Raw genomic sequence first — 20,344 nt, forward strand, 5'->3', positions numbered from 1 at the left:
GGCCCGCCTCCACCAGTGTCTCCACTCCAGCCATCCGCAGATCTCATGTTACACCTCTGCTAATAGTCAATTCCTGTGCAAAAGCTCGCTCTCTGCACCCCCATGTGGTAAAGCACATTGGGCTGCAGGCACTGGTCGTTGGTGGTTACGCTGCAACTACCACTGCCATGTACTCTGCGGAAACTGGGGTTTATGACTGTACTACCATTCCCAGCTTTGCACTGGCGGCGGCCATCTTGGGGTGTGTCTGCTCTATAAATACCAGCCACACCCTTCTGAGCTCGCTAACTATTCTGGAGGCTTCCTGCGAGGAAGAGCTAATCTCCCCAGTGCTCCCTTTGATCTCAGCCCCTTTAAACGAGTAGGTCGTACTCATTACGGTGAGTGTGTTCCTCCGAGCGGCTCGCTCGTATCTGGATACTATTGTATCCCTTGGCAACCTGGAACCGGACGCTTCACCGCAACAGAGAATTCTGTTGCAATTATTCCTGGAAGCGAAGGCGAAAGGTCAGACTCACAAACGTTTGGCCCTGCACATCTGCGCCCGCTTTTATTGGCATCTAAAGAAAGACTTGAAACATTGTATTCGTGTTTACTGCTGTTCCCTGTTTTAAAGACTTTGATGATCATTCCAATACTGTTCTCAGGGAGGGGAGGACGTCTCAGTTAGCGTTTCTCTATTGAAAACACTCAGTTAGAAGGGACAGAAATTCTGCTTGAGTTTTGGATTAGTTTTGTAGGACTTGTTTAGATAGCAGGATCTTGTTACTAGGTTTCTCTTTCGGTGTGGAATTGCGATAGTTTAACTTCTATGATATCGAGTGAGTTTTGGTTGTGATTTTTGAGCTCCTTGTCATATTGGGCTGTGAAAGTTGGAAGCGAACTTTGTGAAAACTCGCTCTCTTCACTCGACAATATTGCTGATGCCAAGATTATCTGCTCTACTGTGTAATAACTGTTACATTCATATAGTTGTATTTGTACTGTATTACGTTAACCCTTGCCTTTCAGATCTCCCTCCTACCGGTTCTCTTCCTAATCTCTTCCTATTCTCCATTGCCCTCGCCTGGCATTTTCAAAACTCAGCGCCATCACGGCATTCTGAGTTGGTGCTGCCTGGAGGTGGGCCTCTTGTTCAGCGACCTGCAGATCCTGAGGAAAGGGCGGCCCTGACAGCATCCTATAATAGACTGACAAAATGTAGCCCATCATCCACACTTAGCAAAATTGCAGCATGTGAAGATCGGGGAACTTTAATATAGTGTGTAACGGCTAGGCTGTGGGACAGTTACATTTGTTGTTCTTTCACAAGATAAAATATTGAAAATACTAGAAAAGAAGAAAGTAACTAGGTTCCAGTGTAGCATGTGATTTCTCTACAGCCTCCCACTTGCAGTACTTCCACAACATTTAAACTCTAGCACAGCTCAATCATACATGCCAACATTTTAGAAGAGGAAAGTGGCAGATTAAAAAATATATATAATCATGAGACTGTATTTCTCCAACTCATATCTATCAAAGCAGAGGCAATTTCCAGTGCAAGACAGCCAATATAAAGCCATTTTATGTTTGGAAAACATGGAGCTTTTCACCTTAATCGTGTTCTATTGGCATGTATGCTCCATTTAGCAGTAACTAAGACGTAGGGTTGAAGGTTCAGTGTCAATCCTGCTGTGGTAAGCCTCAAGACCCGGGCAAGCCCTAATGGGGCAGAACAGCGTATTGGTTCTAACTGCCACATCTGCATAAGAGCACACCAGTTGATGTACTGTATATTCCAGCAAAGGATAAAACGTCACTCGTTCTGCCTTTCAAACATGTCCTTCAATAAGTTGCCTTGGTTTCCATAGTACAAGTGTCTTGCTCTGAAAATAAATGTTGACAGTTTACCAAGAAGCTCAAAAGTAAAAATGTGTTTTTCAAATCTCTTAAATGCAGGACACAAGTCCTAAAAAAAAAAGTGGGGGGACTAACCAAGTGGGGCAGTATACAAGTGGAATCGTGGTGAATTACATCACAGCTTGTTGTTTCTGGTGCTGAGAGAGGTTTTATCACACGTCTGTTTTAGCACTGCACTAAGCAAGTGACAAAACATAAGCCAATAATACATTACGGGGGTCATTACGACTATGGCAGGTGGCGGTAATGTGGAGAAAGGTACTGACAACAGGCTGGCGGTACCTTTTCTCAAATTATGATATTGGCGGTTTGAGCCAAACTTCCAATGTACCACTCCGTCTGCCAGGGTAGTAACAGCCTCTGGACTGGAGATTTCTGTCTCCAGCCAGGCTACCATCACAATCCCACCCTCGGGATTATGACCCAACCTACCGCCATGGTTTTCATGACAAATCATGGCGGTAGGCAAAATCAGTATCAGGGAATTCCCCTTCCCCCACCCACTCCCCCTCCACAGATTCCTCCCCCACTTTCCCCGTCCCTCTCCTGACCCCCCCGACATCCACACATGCACACATACACACCCAAACCCCTCAACACACACTAACATACATTGTAGCACACAGGCATTCACAACACACAACATACACGTACACTCACATTAATTCATTCACGCACGCATTCCACGTGACTCACACCTGCATGCACGCATACAAAAACAGACACACACACCCCCACACAACATACCCCTCTCCTGTCAGAGAACCCAACTTACCTGCTTGCTGGGGGTCCATTCGGTAGGAGACGGGATGTGGCACTGCTGCCAGAAGCAGCACCCGCCAGCAAAACACCGCCAGGCCGTATCATGACTCATGATACGTTGGCTGTGTTTTGCTGGCGTGGCACTGCTGCTGGCAGCTGGGTCGCCTTACCGCCGTCTGCCGCCATGACTGTCAACGGTATACCACCAGCCTTCTGGCAGTATTTTTTCTACGGTCATAATGCGGTTGGCGGCTGGTAGCCACGGCAACGGTATGTTGGCAGCCGTCGCCGTGGCGGTAGGCAGCATTTACCGCCAATGTCATAATGAGGCCCTATGTTTTTTCGCGTGCTATTGTGAACTTGAAATTCAAATAAGATACATAACACTGAGAAATAATCTGGCAAAGTAAAATGACTGTGCCATTGTTCACTTAAAGGATTAAAAGGTTAAAGGCCATATGTAATATTGTATTAGTTGCAGAAATTGGTCACAAATTATACATCAACTTTTTGCTACCAGTAAATGATTTTGTGAACTAACCCACAGACTATTAGGTTAAAGTGCAAAAACACAATTTGCACAGCAGAAGAGCTGCCTGATGAATACCAAGAATATATGTCGCATTTCGTGAACCTCAGAGACAGCTGCCTACCATCCTGATGTTTGCACTTTCAAATGCATTCCCATAAAGAAGATGGCACTGATTTAAAAAGAAACATTGTACTTGTTGTTTCAGCTCTGCACCAGCACTTCTTTTTTAGGGACGGCGCGTATTTTTCTTACTCAAGCGTTTACAGCGAGTAAAAGACACATATGGGAAAGATGGATGAAGAGAAAAACAAAAAAGTGTCACAATGGGAGAAAACAGAAAGCTGCAAGAGTGACCTGAAGGGGCTGGCTTTAAATGGATTGGAAAGGCCTGAGAAGGTTTCAGAATTATGCTGCCTTAGTATTCCGTGTTTGCACTTTTAATGTCAACAGGCGCATGTTTAAAAAGAGGGCTTTGGGCAAGGCACGTTTTTTATTTACAAACTACGCACTGGAGAGAACAGAATGGACTCAGTGACAAAATAAACATTTTATCTAGCAAGTGATTACTCTGAGCTGTATAAGCCTGCCAGCCTGCTGATAAGCATGATTTATTGCCCTAAATGCTGCCTGGTGTCCTCCAACCAGACAAAGCTAAACTTCAGGTCCTGCTGTAACTCTGAGGCCCTGAAAAACCACAAACCTTATTCACAGTGATTTCTCCTCTGGATGGACTGCCGCTGCTTGTCCTGCGCTGTTGCAAAGATAGTATATTTACATGCTGCTTGCTTTTTAGGGTCGATCCTGCATTACATGCGCTCGCGCATGCGTATCGCAGCAAGACTCTTTTGTATTTAGAAAAGGGCTCGGAGCCCTGTCAACTTCACGTCAGTGTTTTTTATTGGTTCGTGGGCTTGCCTAATAAAATCTGCTTGCTTTCATTAGTCGAAGGCAGGCATAACTCATTCCTTTTCCGGTGGCTAGCCCTCCTCGAGCGCAGCGACCAAGTACAGAAAACATGCAAGGCTTGCTGTTTTCCATCGGACTCGTGGACTTCTTTTTCTCTAATTTACGAGAGCGATCTCACTTGGCAGAAGTCGAGCACTTTACATAGTTAATTTCACTGTTTCGGGTTGTGTACATAAATGCACTTTTGCCCGATAGGTGAAAAGTCGGGTTAGGAGTTTACAACGCGATCAGCTCTAACATGAGCAAATGCGAGACCCGTTGCATTGTAAATGCTTGTTCAATGCAGCACTGACGAACGGTTTCATGCTTTCGTGTGTTGCAGGGAGTGATGTAGTAGGAAAGTGCACACTTTGCAAACAAGGCTGCTTGGTGGGGAAAGGCATTGTGCGCGTGCACACCTTAAAGGGAACATTGGTCCTATGGGTGGAGTGTGGGCGTTCCAATACATCCTCCCAAGGATTGTTGCTCCTTCCTACATTTAATAAGAATAGTAAACCTGAAATGCATCAAAATGGTGCACCTTCTCAACTAAGGAGTGAAGAGGAGAAATGTTGCTCCTTGTTATTTCGGGCCAGATGTATGAAAGCATTTTGCATTCGCAAACGATGCGAATGCCCGTTTGCGAATGCAAAATGCCATTTCAGAATGTATGAAATACATTCTGAACGCAATTTTAAGTAATCGCTAAAATAGCGATTCCTTAAAATTGCGACCCTGTTTAGAGAGTCGCAAATTGCGACTCTCTAAATTAGAAATCGCAAATAAGGATTCCTTATTTGCAATTTCTTAGCACATGTATGAAGCCATTCCTAAATGCGATTTTGGCATTTAGGAATCGCTAATTACCACCAAGTTGAACTTGGTGGTAACCATGTGCAAAATTTAAAAATGCATTTAAAATGCATTTTTAAATTGTACATGTAAAGCACACATGCCCTTTTGGCATGTGTGCACCTTACATGTTCACAAAAAAACTTTTGGGGTGCAGCAGAGGGGGCCTTAGGCCCCCAGCACCCTGGGGTTTTGCATTTCCAAAATTGCGATTTCTGGTCCCGAAATCGCAATTTTGGAAATGCAAAATATTTGCAGATACATAGCTGCGAATGGGGCCGGTATCGCAATTTGCGAATCGTAATACCATTTGCGATTTTTAAGAAATCGCTATTACCGATTCGCAAATGTGATACATGGCACTTTGCAAGTCGGAAATAGAGATTTCTTAAAAATCGCTATTTCCGAATCGCAAAGGGCCGTGATGATACAACTAGCCCTTCCTCTTTTTATGTGTGCTGTGTTCTGCAGCAAACATAGAAAGAGAAAATCACTTCAGAGGATTGTTCTTGTGCAGAAAGGTGTCGCTTTCCACACATCAACAATCCTGCATCATGATGCAAAGGTGCCTGTATTGGGCTACTAAGCACTCAGTGAGCCTTTGCACGGAAAGAGCATGAATGCATCACATCTTATTAGATATGGTGCATTCCTGCTCTCTCCCTGCCAGGCAGCACATCAAGTTGTCTTGCTGTGTTGAGTTACATTACTTTTTGGTAAATTTGCTCCCCATTCTGACTTAGAATTTTGAGTCAATGGCTTCTCATCTATGCTATAGCAACGTGTAAGGCATGTTTGTAAAAATATATCTTACACATATTCTGGAAATGAGCAGATTAGTATACATAATTACAACAATGCTCACAATCATTCTGTAACTTGAACCGCTTCTGCATTCTTCAACAATGTATTACTCAGAATTGTCATTGAACTTCTGGAAATAAATATCTGTGCCTTATAAATGTCCAGTTTGTGTAAAAATGGTCAATAGCACTATATGAACTTCTATAATGCCACCATGTGCACAGAGCTCCCCAAGTGAATAATGTATAGTAAACATAAGCTTTAGTTGTTCTCGCATATTTTGGCAACAGGACTGTGATGTAAGCCACAGTCTTTTTGCAACATACGTCTGCAACTCTCACTAGTTCTGCTCAGTCTCTATCTTGTTTAACCCCTACAGCTACCTCTCTGGTGCAGATTATGACCAGTGGCGGACACCAGGGAGGGGGTTGCACCAGAGGACTTTGTTTTTTTATTTAAAAATACCCTGAGAGACACAGAAGATCTTCCGTATCTCCCCCCGCCTCTCCATTCACCCCTTTATGATGTCACTTTCTGTTTTCTCCATCAGAGCAGAAAGTGGCCGTGTGGCCATTTCCTGCTTCAGATGGGAGAACAGCCCCAAACAGCCTTCCTGATGTTCGGGAAGGCCTGGTTAGACAGGGGAGACTCTCCCGTTTCAAACGAGGCCTTCCCAAACTGCGATAGAGGGCCAGAAAACCCCTACTAGACATCAGGAATTTCACTTGGGGGAGTCCGCCCCCTTAGCAAATGGCCCGTGCCCCCCAACCCCTCGGGCACATTTTTTTTAAAAATTGTAATTGACAGGGCGGTCGCCCGTGAGCAGGGCGACCCCCTGTGGGGGCATTAATTTTTTTAAATAGTTGTATGGTTTCCCTAGGGGCCAATATGGCCCCCAAGTGAACCAGGCAGCTATTAAAAAAATATATAGATCTATTTATATGTATATAAATATACATATATGTAAGATAGATATATATGTATATAGATATGTCTATATAGATAGATATACATGTATATATATATATATATATATATATATATATCTTCACACCAGTTTTACAATTAAGTCAAAAATGCGGCACTCACAGGATTACAGCAGATTGCTTTTATTCCATAACAGGACCCCAAACAAACTAACACCAACGCGTTTCGACCTTCCCGGTCTTGGTCACGGTAATTACCCAATCCATTACAAGCACTATTTATACTAATCCTCTAAGCCATGCCCTTAAGTGGCATTATGGGATATGTAGTCTATACAATGTGTACTATTCCTAAAGCCAAACACAAAGCCTTTTACACCCTAATGTGTGTTCCACATACAAATAAAACTAAAAAATAAATGAAATAAAAAACTTAGTGCATATATACAATAATGTTACAACAATGTACCGCGGCCATAACAACAGCTACTCTCTTCATCATTCCAATTGTTAATGTGTACCATTTTTCTCTGTTGCTTGCATTCCCACGTCAACAATGTCCAATAACTATTAACAGTTTTCTCATTCCAAACAATTTTACTTTCCCCATTACTATATAGGGATCCAATTCCCAATTACCTTTTCACTTGTTCCAATTTAATGTACTACATTAAATATTTTGCATTGACAGTGGGAATTAATCCATATTATACAATTCCTCGTTGTAGTTAGTCCCAAATGGCGTCTAAGGGGGTCATTCTGACCCTGGCGGTCCAAGACCGCCAGGCCCACGGATGACTGAAGCACCGGCAACAGGCTGGCGGTGCTTCATAGCCCATTCCGACCGCGGCTGTAAGACGCGGTCGGAAAACCGGGTCCGGCGGTTTCCCGCCGGATTTCCCCCGGCTGGACGAATCCTCCATGGCGGCGCTGCAAGCAGCGCCGCCATGGGGATTCTGACCCTGTTCCCGCCAGCCTGTTTCTGGCGGTTTTTACCGCCAGGAACAGGCTGGCGGGAACGGGTGTCCTGGGGCCCCTGGGGGCCCCTGCACTGCCCATGCCACTGGCATGGGCAGTGCAGGGGCCCCCTAACAACCCAGAGAGCAGGTTCATGCGGCGGCAATCACAGAGAGATTGCTCTCTTAGGATCTCCCCAATTTAGTTCAGCCCCAAATTCCACCACCCAAATCGTATTGTGGAGACATCAAAATTATCTATCACAAAACAACCTGGTTTTATAAGACAGGTACCTGCGTTTTTGGTCGTGGGCTCGGTGGCCATATAGGGAAACCTGCCAAACCCAGACATTTCTGGAAACTAAACATCCAGGAGAGTCCACAGAGGTGTGACGTGTTTGGATTCCCCAAAATGTTCTTACCTAGAATACCCTGCAAAGGTGAAATGTTGAATAAAAACTCAAATTGTTCTTGCATTTTTGTCACACAAACTACAGGAATATGCTGGGATCCACAAAATTCATACCACCCAGTGTTTCTCCACCTGTCCTGATAAAAACGCTACCCCACTTGAGTGCGTGTACCTATTGGCTGCATCAGGAATGGATCGCCCCTGGGTCAACAGTTGCCCTCATGTAAGGACCAACATTGAACGTTGTGTGATCTATTCCTGTCACGGGCACTAGGCCTACCCACACAATTGAGGTACCATTTTTATCGGGAGACTTGGGGGAATGTTGGGTGGAAGTAAATGTGTGGCTCCTCTCAGATTCCAGAACGTTCTATCACCGAAATGTGAGGAAAAAGGTTTTTTTTTTTGCCAAATACTGAGGTTTGCAAAGGATTCTGGGTAACAGAACCTGGTGTGAGCATCACAAGTTACCCCATCCTGTGTTCCCCTAGGTGTCTAGTTTAAAAAATGCTCAGGTTTGGTAGGGTTTCCTACGTACTGGCTGAGCTAGAGACCAAAATCCACAGCTAGGAACTTTCCAAAAAACAGGTCAGTTCTCAATGTAAAAATGTGATGTGTCCATGTTGCGTTTTGGGGCATTTCCTGTCACGGGCACTAGGTCCACCCACACAAGTGAGGTACCATTTTTATAGGGAGACTTGGGGGGATGCTGGGTGGAAGGAAGTCTGTGGCTTCTCTCAGATTCCAGAACTTTCCATCACCGAAATGTGAGGAAAAAGGGTTTTTTGCCAAATATTGAGGTTTTCAAAGGATTATGGGTAACAGAACCTGGTGAAAGCCCCACATGTCACCCCATTCTGAATTCCCTAAGGTGTCTAACTTCCAAAAATATATAGGTTTGCTAGGTTTCCCTAGGTGCCAGCTGAGCTAGAGGCCAAGAACCACAGCTAGGCAGTTTGTGAAAAACAGGTTAGTTTTCTTTGGGAAAATGTGATGTGTCCATGTGGTGTTTTGGGGCATTTCCTGTTGCGGACACTATGCTTACCCACACAAGTGAGGTACCATTTTTATCAGGAGACTTGGGGGAATGCTGGGTGGAAGGACATTTGTGGATCCTCTCAGATTACAGAACTTTGCAGCACCAAAATCTAAGGGAAAAGTGTTTTTTGCCACATTTTGAGGTTTGCTAAGGATTCTGGGTAACAGAACCTGGTGAAAGCACAGCAAGTTACCCCTTCTTGTGTTCCCTTAGGTGTCTAGTTTTCAGAAATGTTCAGATATGCTAGGTTTTCCTAGGTGCCAGCTGAGCTAGAGGCCAGATCCACAGCTAGGCCCTTTCCAAAAAACACGTCAGATTTCAATGTAAAAATGTGATGTGTCCATGTTGCGTTTCCTGTTACGGGCATTAGGCCTGCCTACGAAATTGAGGTGCTATTTTTATCGGAAGACTTGGGGAAACACAACACAGAATAGCAGAACAAGTGTTATTACCCCTTGTCTTTCTCTACATTTTTTCCATCCAAATGTAAGACAGTGTGTAAAAAAGACGTCTATTCGAGAAATGCCCTGTAATTCACATGCTAGTATAGGCACCCCAGAATTCAGAGATGTGCAAATAACCACTGCTTCTCAACACCTTATCTTGTGCTCATTTTGGAAATACAAAGGTTTCCTTGATACCTATTTCCCACTCTTTATATTTCACCAAACAATTTGCTCTACACCTGGTATACAATGAAAGGGTGTAAGGGGGGGAAGGCCCAGCAGCTAAGGGATTAAATGAAGATGTGTTTGCAATTAAAACTCTGTTAGTTGTTAAACTGTGCGCTATATATATTTTACCAAAATTAATAAAACTTGTCTTCAGAACTACACTATTTATATTTCATAGATGCACAATGTACATATAGTCAACATATGAAGTACATGCTTGTGGGCCCTTTACTAATTTTTCTAAAATTATTTGAGTGGTTTGTACCGCAATTTGAGGGGAAGTATGCTGGATGATGTCATCAGTGATATCAGCACCGATATTATTTGAGATGTCATCAGTGATGTTGTCAATGATATCATTTAACATGTCATGATTGATGTAACACTGGAGCTCATAAGCATTATATGGTGGGTGTGCAAGTTATAGTTATCTCACCAATCTATAGCTGGCCAATTTAATTTTTTGTGTGTTAATTTTTAACTCATTTCAACACATAACTATAACCTTAATTTAATGTTTATTTTTAATCAGTGAATTTCTAGTTTTTTTTTAACATAAGCTAGGAACTTAATACCATACTTTACTATAACTTCTAATTAACCTTTGTTTTTGTCAATGAAGTTTTGAACATATTCAGCCAATATCTCTACTGCGCCCGCCTTCTGCCATTCATAAAAGTGGGTTGGCACAGCCTCAAAAAGTGGCCAACCACTGCAGCCTGCCCTCAATGGTCATTTACTCGACCCTTCTGCCTGCCTCCCTTCCCTCTGTTCTCTTTCTGGGTGCCTCAACCCTTGCGTCTGCCATATGTGGTCAGCTTGCTACCCCTGCCATCCTTACCCTCTGTCCTCTATGTGTATGCTCCTGCCCTTCTTGCGTGCCCTCAGTGGTCTATTGTGCTGCCCCTGCCTTCCTCTGGAGTCGGCTTGCTATCCCTGCTTCCCACCCTCATACCTGCCCTTTGCTCTCAATGTGCATGCCCCTGCCTTATCATCCTGCTGTCCATGGTCAATGTGTGAACCCTTCCCATGCCAGCCTGCTCTCAGTGGTCAGATTGCTGCGCTGGTCCCCTTCTGCCTGCTCCATTGTTCACCACCTGTGTGCCTCTGCCCCATGCTGCCTGCCTTTTATGGACAGCTTACTGCTGTTAGGATCTTGTCATCCTGTCAACGGGTAGCACTAATGAGGGCCCTGTGGGTTTAGTAGGTTACACAAACATGTCTACATTTTATCTCAGGCAAGGCTTATGTACCACTTTCATGATGCAATATGGTCCCACTAGTCCATTAAGACTCCAAATTATGGGCTGGTCACACCCTGGTGTGTGGCACTCCATTCCCTCTATTGGCTCCTGAATCCCACAGCCTTTCTTAACCTTTAATATCTAAAGTCTAGACCTTTGTCCCTCTGGGTTCTAATCCATACTAGATTCCGGTCTTTCCTGTGTCCCACATTGTGTCTGCTAGTTTTCCTGGTCTTCTCCTTTCCACATCCCAGTTCTGCATTTTCTTCTGCCCAGATTCCTTGCACATGGTTGATTCCTCTCTTCCTACACTTGTTCTTCTTCCCTGCACCACCTACTATTTCAGGTTGGTGTGCCCAGAGTGTGGCAGGCCGCAACTGACCTTGCTGCTGATTCTTCTTGTGCTTTGTTTGATCAAAGGGTGCAAGTTAGACTCCAAGGCCTGTGTCGTAGAGAACTACCCAGTTTTCTTATCCATTGGAGATGCATGGCATCTCCCTGAACTCTGCAAGATTAGTTTATTCGTTGCCTTCTTGTAAGATCTTTTTCACTTCATAGAGAGATCACTTCTAAAATAAAGACAAACTGTAATTTATGATTGTTTGTTTAGCTTTTTCCTGCTTTCACCTTCCTGTCATTTGTACTCATAATATCATTGTAGTTTCTACTGCAAACATTCCAGTTACATGTTCACTGAATATTGCAGCCTTTTTCAGTCCTCATCTTCTGTCCTGCAATCCTTCTAGCCGTCAGTTACCGTTTTGTTCAAATTTAGCACTTTCTCTGGAAAGCCTTTGGGCCAGATGTAGGAAAGAAGCAAATTGCTACTTGCAATTTGCGAGTCCGTGCAAGTCGCAATTTGCTATGCAGAAAGGTGTCTCAGACACCTTCTGCAACTCGCAATGGGGTCGCAAAGACCCACCTCATTAATATTAATAAGGTGGGTCGCAGTTTGCGACCCCATTGCGAGTATGGGCACTCAAGGGGATGGTGGCCTGCTGGAGTCAGCAGACCACCATGTCCGTGACTGCTTTTTGATAAAGCAGTGTTTTTTTTTTCCATCTTAACAGAAAAACGAGCTGCACTTGGAAAAAAATACCGAAACCTTTAGTTTCGTTTTTTTTTCAGAGCACCACTGCCTGCTCTGAAAAAATTTTTTTGTTTCCATTCACAAAGGGGAAGGGGTCCCATGGGGACCCCTTCCCATTTGCGACTGGGTTACCATCCACTTCAAGTGGATGGTAACTGAGATTTCATTTGCGACCGCTTTTGCGGTCGCAAATGAAATTGCATAGCGTTGCGAGTCGGAAATAGGAAGGGAACACCCCTTCCTATTTGCGAGTCAGAAATACATTTCGCGAGTCGGATCCGACTCGCAAAATGCATTTCTGCATCGCGGAGAGGCTTTTACGACTCGCAAAAGGCGTTTTTCACCATTTGCGAGTCGCAAAACCCTTCCTACATCTGGCCCTTTGTCCCTGCAGCAAGCGCCCACCCCCATTGCTTTGCTTTTTCCTAAACTCTGCTAGAGTCCCTGACTGACTATTCCTGAATTTGCTAGATCCCATTCAACTGCCCCAGCAGGCTTGCCCAGTGATCAGATTTCTGCCCCTGCTCTCTTTCCCTCCCACCTGCCCTCCATGGGTGGTTGTGCTGCCGCAGCTCATCCTGCCAATCCTGCATGGTTAGCTTACTGCCCTTGCTTGTGCCTCTCCTTCCCCCTGCACTCTGTTTCCTGAGTTTGGCCCCTACCCCCTCCCTTCTGTCCTCCATGGTGCTTTATGCATGCCCCTCCCTCTTGCCCACCATTTTTCATTGTGTTGCCACTATCCCTCCCACCTGTGATGCATGGTCCATTATGCTACCAAGCCCCCTCCCACCTGCCCTGCATGCCCAACATGCTACCCCTGCCCCCGATCGCCTCCTACCTTCCCTCAATGGTCCATGTTCACGCCCCTATCCTTCCCTCTTGCCCGCCATTGCTCATGTGCATGCCTCTGTCATCTTCCTCCTGCCCTCCATGGTCTGTTGTGTTGGTACAGCCTCCCTCATCTGTTATGCCCCCTTTGCCCTGCGCACCATGGTGTTTTGCTCAATGACTGTCCTTCCAGCCTACCTGCTTGGTTAGGTTACTGCACTGCCCTGCTTCCCCTTCCCACCCGTTGTCTATGTGCATGCCTCTGCCCCCTCCTATGGTCCATTGAGTGGCCACTGCACCTCCTGTCTGCCCTGCATGGTCCGGAGTGCTTTCACTGTTGCTCATTTTTGCCCAGCATTGTCTTCTTGCTGACCCTGTCCTTGCTCCCTCCTCCCTACCTTCCATCATCAGAGTCCATGCTCCTATTCCCTCCCTCCTGGTCTCCATGGTCTTTTATGCTCCCCCTCCCCCTTGCCCACCATGGTCTGTTGTGCTGTCACTGGCCATCCTACTTGTCCTGCATGGTCAGCTTCCTGCCCAAACACATGTTACCTACCCCACCGTCTGTTTTCTGAGTCCAACCCCTACCACCTCCCTTCTGCCATCTATGGTCCTCTATTAATGCCCCTGGCCCTCCCTCTTGCCCACCAGAGTCCATTATGTTGCCACTACAATTCCCCCTCCTGATATTTGTGGTCCATTGTGCTGCCAATTCCACTCCCACCTGACTGTGTTGTCAACTTGTTGCCCCTGACACTCTCCTACCTTCCCTCCATTGTCTGTGTTCATGTCCCTGTCCCTTCCCTTGTTACCTTCCTAGTGGGTTGTGCTTCCGGTGTCCCTCCAATATTGCCCTGATGGTAAGCTTGCTTTCTTTGCCTCCCATCCTTTGTCTGTGTGCATGCCCCTCTCCATTCCCTCCTGCTCTCCATGATCCATTTCACTGCCACTGTCCTAGAGTCTACCCTCTGTGTTCTATTGTGCTACCCGTTTGTGCTACCTGCCCGGTATGGTGATCTTGCTGCTTCTGCCACCTCCCTCCTACGTCATCATTCCTGCCCTCCATGGTCCATTGTGCTGCCCTCTTGCTTGCCCTCTGGGGTTCATTGTGCTGTTACAGCCTCTCTGGCTTGCCCTGCTTTGTTAGCTTGCTGTCCATGCCCCCTCTGCTCTGCCCTCCATGGTCTGTTGCTCTACTACAGCCCCTACAACCTACTTTCCCTGCATTGTCCATTGTGCTGCCACTCCCCCTCCCGTTACATGGCCCATTGTGCTGCCTCTCCGCCCACATGTTCTGCGTGGTCAGCTTGTTACCCTTGCATCTAACTGCTGCCCTGCATTGTCTGTGTTTGTGCTCCTGCCCCCTACCTCTCACAGGCAGGAGGGAGCTGCCACTTCCCTCCTGCCTGCCCTATGTGGTCTATTGTGCTGCCACAACCACACCACCTGGCCTGCCTGGTCAGCTTGCTGGCCCTGACACCTTCCCCCTGCCCTCATTTATCTGACAAATCTGACCCTCTACCCCACACCCCTCATCTCCATGGTTTTTCACCTGTCATGCATGGTTGGCTTGCTGCTACTGTACCTCTGCCATCCATGGTCTGTTGTTCTACCACTATGCCTCCTGCCTTCCCTCTGTGGTCTGATGTGCTACTTTTTCCCCTGACACCTGCCAGGCATGATCAGCTTGCTGTTTCTGCCCCGATCCCTCCCCCTGCCATCTGTTGTCAGAGTCTGTGTGTCAGAGTGCATAGTAATCACTTCCGCTGGACTCTTGTCAACCAGATTGCGGAGACAGCATGGCCCTCAAGCTCAAACAATTGCTGCAGGATACTTCCACACACTGCAGCAAGAGGGTGAGCCCAAGGGAAGGGGGTTCCGGAACAAATAACAAACTAAACTAACAAATGAGAAAGACCTTTTGCTACAATTTCCTTCTAAGCCGGTAGATCCTAACTGGGGTTAGGCAACTTGATGATTTTCCCGGTATCTGGAAATTCCCTCTAGGTCTCTTATTGAGAAATGCAAGGGTCAGAAGTGTAGCCTTTTCTCTGAGAATGTCCCTGATTCTCTGGGAAGTGAAACTAGACTTACCAGAGCGTGCCTGATATATACTTCCCTGTTTCTTCTAGGGATTGGTTGCATTTTCTCCATTATCTCCATGGTGAGCTGCAATAGATCCTAGCTTTGCACAACAAATACTGTTCTTACACTTTGAGCTCTTACTAAATCGAAGGGTTTCAATTGACCTGTAACCAGCTGTCTGAGTGTTAACGTCACACTAATGGCGAGTTCAGGCTCAGAATTCACCCTCTCATAGATTTGGGTGATTACTTGTACTCTCTGCCAATTCACACCAGAGCAAGTATTTTCAATTCACTCACTATGATTACGACACACTGTGGTTGCCATAAAAATCTAAGATGTTGAACTTCACACACATGCATGCACTTGACTATAAAAATAATACTAATGGAAACTTCAACAGGTGCACTTACCATGTAGCCAACATATTTGTGTGTGCTCAACCCCAGTTTAGTATCCTCCTTTGCAATTAGAGTCCCTTATATGTTCAAGGTCAGACCGTCCTTTAACCCAAATACGAATTCCCAAAGAGTCTCTGCATCTTGTAGTTTTCAAACAGAAAATAAACTATGATCCAAATGTACTTAGCTGCTTGTCGAGCGTCCAGAGCTTTTGAATCTTCCTTGACAGTGGAGGTCCAGAATGAGGTCTGCTCCCCATCAGGGCCCGAAGCATGGAGAGACTGAAAGGGTGTGGCTAAAATAGTTTTGACCTTCACAGTTCTCTCCATGACTACTGGGTCTCACAAGAACTGTTAATTTTGCAAGATCTCTGTCCTTGGCTACACGGGTAACAGAAGATAGATTTTCAGATTTTCTGGTGCAGTGGTCGATCTAAGCTCACCTGGGGCACGATTTAGGCAAGATTTCTGGGGTACGTTTACATCTAGGGAAACACCAGTGCAATCCTGTTAAAGCAGGAGTATTTGGCTTATTTGGGTATTTATGTCATCACAGGTTTGTCCAGGAGAGGCGGAGACGTGAGGTAAGTCTTACAACTAGCTGCCCCTTCCTATATATTGCTTGGCAGGTGATCCGTGGATTGTGCTTCCCAACACCATACTCTTGCCCCCTTCCTCCTCATAGTGCTCTAATGAACAACTACTGAGCTACCATTCTGTATTTATGAATCCTGAAATCATCTTGATTGAATGAAAACTGTAAAACCTAAAGCAGTTCACTTAGAAATTAATAAAATGAGGGGGCTATTTTTCTCCTAGAAATTATGATTAGTACTCTAGAAAGCTGAAATGGGGACACATTTTGTGAGGTCTCAAATAGCTACAAAAACATTTTAAAGTAGTTGCTATTGATATGTTTTTATCTAATTTATCTTTGGATTATTTATTCCACAAATTACTTACTATTTTTGCACACTTCTGTGACAGGTCTATATATGGGCTACCTTTGGGCTACCTTCTAGCAGTCATCTTAGGAGACCTTTTGTTACCAAGCTTTGTCATTTCTTTATTCACTGCAATATCATCTGTAGGAAATGCTTTTAGTTTTACAACTTTTATTCGATCAGGATGGTGTTCATGCTGCCACATTTTGTCTTAAATTCAGAATGTTAGAATGTTAGCACTGTAGTTGTTCATAAGAACACTGTGGTAAAGCTGCTGTTGATATCCAGGGAGTTAACTGACACAATGCTTCTGGTGTTGGAGGTCCATCCTTTATAGTGTATCAGGTGTTAATCTCAAATGGCTGAGGAACATATTGTGAATTTACAGAAAATATGCTCTCATTTTAATTTCTGGAGCACCTTTCATGACCTCTATGAGAAAATCATAAGAGAAAACTGTTTTTTTTTTCTCAAACGTTGTACTTCTGATCCCAGCAGAAGATCAGCATTTTACACAGAATAAAATCACCATAGTACACATCACAGTTCCTTAAATTAGTAGGGTACCACCAACAAATTATTTATATTGCGACTAAAATCGGTTATCACTCTTTATATGTGCTTCTTTTTGTGACCATCAACAACAGACTTTCTCAATGATGATTTTCAATGGGGACCACATCCCAGATTACTGTAACGGTTGCCACTCATGTTGTCCATAGGGTGGCCAGCCAATCAAGGGATGTCTCTTTGAGACCCACCAACATGCCTTTACGGGCCAGGCTGTGTGTACCCTGCCCCCTTATATACTTAAGTTGTTAAAAGGACTAGGGACATTTCCCTGAGTCCTGTAGTAGCAGCCACAACAGGTTGTGACTAACCAGTCGGGACTGACTAGTCTCCATAAAAGTGCAATCAGAGCATATCTGAACACTAACTTTCCAAATATTCTTCATTTCTAAATAATGACTAAATGTAATTACAGCAAATCACAAAAATCATGCTTTCTGAGTAAACATATAACTTTTTGCCAAATTTGCTGAAATTCTGTTGAGCCATTTTTCTGTTTTGCTCTTCAGATTACCTATGGGAAATTGCATTGGGAAATGTGTTTTGGGACCCCTCCCCTATTTGTTTTTTGCCCCACTTGACGGATAAATGTGAAACTATACAAGAAGGACATGAATTAGATTACCTTTGTTTGGAAAGTTTCATGAAGATTTGTGAACGTTACTAACAACACAAAAAACGCTTCTCCTGTGGTAGCTTTGACCTAACTATAACTACACAGCGGTGACCACCACTCTGTAATGCAGATACAGTGGCAATCACAGACAGAATAAGGTCTATACACATTTGCACCCACACACATGATTAATTACAGATCACATCATGGTTGCTGTATTTATTGTCCTTGAGTTGGAGCCGAAAACAGGTCCCCTGTTCTTCAAGATTTCAGGTCAGATTAATGTGCATTCTTTGCCAGAAAAATGAATTGCCAAATCTGCTTTGAAGTAAATATTCTCTAGTGATATGAAATGGCCACCAGTGAAGAGTTCAAATTATTGGTAATGTCGGTAATTTAATGTCAGTTGAAAATATTGATGGGGGAGGCCTGGAATGGCAGAGGCGAAATGGAGCACTGCTGTTCAGGGCTAGACATGTATGAATGAAAATGGTGATAAATGTCTTGAAGAGCTAGTGAAATTGAGGAGGCCAGTGCTTAATTTTAGTCGGTGGGTGTGGGTGGTGGCCACCAGAGCTCGTTTTTGGGGGACCAGCACTTGTTTTTACCCATCAAACATCTCCTGAGAACAAGTATTGGAAAAATACAAAAGAGAAAAGGAGAAAGACATAGGAAGATGAAGACAGAATAACTGTTGTAATGGGAGAAAGCTAGAACCGGTAAGTGAAATATAAAGGGGTAGGTAGTATCTGGTAGTTGATTAAAGCTGCATTAGGGGCAATTCATGCTATGCAGCCTTGGTGTTTGGCATGATATGTAATTACAAAAAAGAACAAGTGATGGACAGAATGCTGAACAATGTCAAACATTCACCCCCAGTACAGAGATCTGGGCGAAAATCAATCGTTTTTTACCTACCCATGCTGTTCCAGTTTGGACCCAGCCATATGCAAATGAGTCTTGACCCTGTTCCCCATGGGAACAGTCCAGCCCGAACTGCCAAGCCAGTTCCTCCCTGGACTGGAAACAAGCATCCTAGGACCGATTTCAGAGTATCACCCTTCATCAGCCAGGCAGCTTGATTTCAGTGGCATGGGGAGCACGGGACCTATGTCTCGGCATACCCTTCCCACATGGGGCAGCAAATGCAAAAAACAACAAGTGATGAGCGGAATGCTGAACAATGTCAAACATTCACCCCCAGTACAGAGATCTGGGCCTAAATCCATCATTATTTTGCTACCCATGCCTTTCCAGTTTGGACCCAGCCATATGCAAATCAGTCTTGACCCTGTTCCCCATGGAAACAGTCCAGCCCGAACTGCCAAGCCAGGTCCTCCCTGGACTGGACTGGAAACAAGCATCCTAGGACCGGTTTCAGGGTATCACCCTTCATCAACCAGGCTAGCTTGATTCCAGTGGCATGGGGAGCATGGGACCTATGTCTGGGCATACCCTTCCCACATGGGGCAGCAAATGCAAAAAACAACAAGTGATGGATGGAATGCTGAACAATGTCAAACATTCACCCCCAGTACAGAGATCTGGGCCTAAATCCATCATTTTCTTGCTACCCATGCCGTTTCAGTTTGGACCCCGCGTATGCAAATCAGTCTTGACCCTGTTCCCCATGGGAACAGTCCAGCCAGAACTGCCAAGCCAGGTCCTCCCTGGACTGGAAACAAGCATCCTGGGACCGGTTTCAGGGTATCACCCTTCATCAGCCAGGCTAGCTTGATTCCAGTGGCATGGGGAGCACGGGGCCCACATCTGGGCATACCCTTCCCACATGGGGCAGCAAATGCAAAAAAGAACAAGTGATGGACAGAATGCTGAACAATGTCAAACATTCACCCCCAGTACAGAGATCTGGGCCTAAATCCATCGTTTTTTTGCTACCCATGCCATTCCAGTTTGGAACCAGCCATATGCAAATCAGTCTTTACCCTGTTCCCCATGGGAACAGTCCAGCCCGAACTGCCAAGCCAGGTGCTCCCTGGACTGGAAACAAGCATCCTAGGACATTGTCACTTTTGTGAGAAACCTATGACCTACCACTCACTCCTAAAATCAACTCTACGTCATTACTCCGGATGAACTAATCAGCAGTTCTTTGCTAAAAAGGACTATGCAGAGTTTCTGTGAATATCCTTTAATCGATCCTTCCTCATTTCAATGTCCGCCTCCATTCTCCACCCACAAAGATGCAGTCAACACATTTCCATTGTATTGGGAAGCTGTAGCTACTCTCCATCACATCGTTTTCACCATTTTGCTTCTAGCATGTTTCATCATTCTAATTATTGCAATGCATGCCTGTAGGAAGTTGGCTCTGTATGTACTATTTCAAAGTAAGAAATAGCATGCACAGAGTCCAAGGGTTCCCCTTAGAGGTAAGATAGTGGCAAAAAGAGATAATTCTAATGCTCTATTTTGTGGTAGTGTGGTCGAGCAGTAGGCTCATCAGAGGGTAGTGTTAAGCATTTGTTGTACACACACAGGCAATAAATGAGGAACACACACTCAGAGACAATTCCAGGCCAATAGGTTTTGGTATAGAAAAATATATTTTCTTAGTTTATTTTAAGAACCACAGGTTCAAGATGTACAAGTAATACTTCAAATGAACGGTATTTCATGTTGGAACTTCGAAGTAACAAAATAGCATATACAGTTTTCACATAAATGACATATAGGTATTTTAAAACTAGACACTGCAATTTTCAACAGTTCCTGGGGGAGGTAAGTGTTTGTTAGTTTTTG

Source organism: Pleurodeles waltl, chromosome 1_2 (assembly GCF_031143425.1).
Source record: "Pleurodeles waltl isolate 20211129_DDA chromosome 1_2, aPleWal1.hap1.20221129, whole genome shotgun sequence".
In the NCBI taxonomy this organism is placed as follows: domain Eukaryota; kingdom Metazoa; phylum Chordata; class Amphibia; order Caudata; family Salamandridae; genus Pleurodeles; species Pleurodeles waltl.